Raw genomic sequence first — 2,996 nt, forward strand, 5'->3', positions numbered from 1 at the left:
CAGGTCCCTTCCGACCCTAGAAATTATGAAACTATGATTGGTGGAATATCAACAACATTAAAAAAAAAGAGAGTGTTGTTAACACCTGTGGAATAAATGGTTTAGAAAAAAACAGGTAGATTATAATGAGCTAGGAAGTCAATTGACTCCCTCAGCCCTGCCCGACTAGAAATGCTGCTACCACTGCCAGAAGGTTGGTTTTAAATTTTGTGGGGGTGCAAGTGCATCAGTGTAAGCCCCCTCACCCCCAATCTGTCTGTGTCTACACAATTTCTTAGGGAGATAGCGCCAGGCAAAGGCTCCAAAGGGAATGGACCCGCCCCCACCTGGGAACATGGTTGCAAATGAGGCAGCAAGAATCAGCACAACCAAAAAGAAAAGACCGGTGGCCCTTAAGCACCACTACAAAACCCCCTGGTTGTGAAGCCTGGTGTCTGGGGCTTTAGGCTACATTACATATTTAGGCTTTTTCCATACTCCAAAATAATAAATGAAAACTGCCATGCTGGGTCAGATCACGGTTAGTATCCTGGCTTTGATAAGGGCAGAGTAGAGGTTTTAGAAGAGTGTGCAAGTAGGGCAGCAGTAGAGCAATCCCTCTACTGCCACACATCCATTTGTCAACTGTCATAGATTTGGGGGGGGGGGGGGAAGGGGTGTCCTGACATAGTTACTCTTTACAAGAACCCTGTCAACTCTTCCCTAGAATGTTACACTTATCCACACAGCTATTACATTAATTGGTATTAGAAATTCTACTAATTAGCCAAGAACACAAGTTAGATGCATTGTTCCACTTTCTTGGATCACCCAGGAGTCCTTTTTAAAAACTGGTGTTACAATGTGATAGTGTACACACTATCGCCAACAGTTCCAGTGTTCCACAGCTCAGTTCCTTCAAAGCACTTGGGAGAATACTATTAGGCCTAGTAACTTGTTACTATTTGGGGTTTATCCATGAATGACTTGTGCCTCCCGAGACTGATGGGAGGCACCATTTGTAGGCCATAGCATCGATGGTGAGCGGGGTCTGCCTCCAGCGGCGGTGAGCCAGGACTGTCCGCACATGCTGGCAGCGGCAAGGGTGGGGACAGATGGTGACCAGCAACTGCCCACAGAAGCTGGTGGCATCAGATCTCGAGGGGGGGGCCGGGCACACATGCCCCTCTGTGCCTCCCCTATGAGTTGCCTGTGGGTTTATCAATGTGCTCTAAAACCTGATTTATTGTAGTCGTAATATAGAGAACTTAACAACAAGGATTTTTACCATTTCAGAATAGTTTTAAGGGTTGTTTCAAGCCCTGAACTGGAAATAAGAGCAGTATTGCCAACTCTCGTGATGTTTGGCGTTGTTCTTAAAGTCTACACTTCAGGAATGAAAAACTTAGCTCTTTCTTTTACATATATATAAATAAAGAGCTAAGTTTCCTGAACTGCAGACTTTAAGAACAACACTAAATATCATGAGAGTTGGCAACGCTGTGAGAGTAACATCATGTGAGGAGGTAATGTTCTGTGCACCACTGTAGGAACCATTACCCTAAAACTATAGTGTCAAAGAGAGTTTGCAGAGCCAGAGGTGGTCTAGGACCTGTGCTGTATGTGGCACTGTCCTGGACTGGCCAAAGCAACTACTGAATCTGGCATGTGCGGGCAGAGGGGAAGGAAGGTGGGAATGAAGTCTGTGGGCCCAATCTGGCCTGTGGGGCTGGCTCCAGGGGCTGCATCCAGATTAGTGTGGCCATACAGCATGTGGTGCTGCAGACGCTTCTGCAGCATCACATACTGCACACATGCAGTTTTCTGCGCTGCAAGGGATATCCATGCTGCTCAGAACCAGAGCCTGGCCAGCCAGAGCCATACTCTGGCTGCCAGCCAGGCTGTGTGCAGGATCACTGGTGCTACAGCCCTGGGAGGTCCCCAGGTAAGGCTGCTGGGGCCATCCCAATGCTAGCCCCAGCCACCCTTAGCCCACACAGCGTAACTTGCAATGCACCAGAGGGCACATGGCATAGGCATTCCCTGGGGAGAAGCGGCGGTGCCACAAAGTGTGCTGTCGCTAGTTGTCCCTGGGGAACCAAATGTCCACGCACTTGTGGTTATGGCCACGCTGTTCATCCAGCCCGTGGATTGGTTCTGTGCCCATGGGGCCAGGCAAGTATGACACCCCTGCCCTAAGGAAAGGAGTAACTCTCACTGTGAAGACTTCAGAATAATTCAGAGAGGTGTTGGCAATGTCCATACTAATTTTGGTATGTATTTCAGTGCTTACTTAAAAGTAAAGGTGCACATTCCTGTGAAATGTCTGCCAATATGAAAGCATGCATGTTAATCTGTTTACACTGATGAATGTAGAACAGATTTTAAAGTACACCAGAAGACTGACATTTTATTTCTGAAATAAGTTGTGTAGTAGGGAAGACAGAGACTGGTACTGGCTCTCCTACCAAATGCAAAAACTTAAATACTTTACACCTAATTATCAATCAGTCTAAAGCAGTGGTTCCCAACCTCATTGAACTCAACATACCCCTCACTGGACTTGAGGCACCCCTGCATAACTTTTTCAAATTGAATGGCACCCAGTTTAAAAAAACCTGAGTCTGCATGTATCAACTTACCACCTCAGACCTGGCTTCTCTTACACACAAGGGTACCTGCAGTTTACTTCAAAGGATCTGGCACTCTCAGTTGAGAATCAGTGGTCTAACAACACACCCTGGAGTTCCTTTAACTGCTACTGCAGCACATTAGGACAAAAGAAAAGCTTATGATTAAAGTAGAAATGTAATTCCACTTTTTTTTTTTAATTGGGTGAACACATTGGCTTTATTTTCTGGTGTTAACCCATTGGCTCCCAACCCATGGTTTATGGGCATCACGTCCTTGCACCCCTCTGACATTGTTTAAAGCCATGGTAAATTCTTCTTTCCTCAGCTGTTTCATCAGATTGAAAGAGATCAGAGCATGGCATTACCTGCAGCATGTTATTTGCT

This window comes from Gavialis gangeticus, unplaced genomic scaffold, assembly GCF_001723915.1.
Source record: "Gavialis gangeticus isolate Ggan-Ray unplaced genomic scaffold, GavGan_comp1, whole genome shotgun sequence".
NCBI lineage: Eukaryota > Metazoa > Chordata > Crocodylia > Gavialidae > Gavialis > Gavialis gangeticus.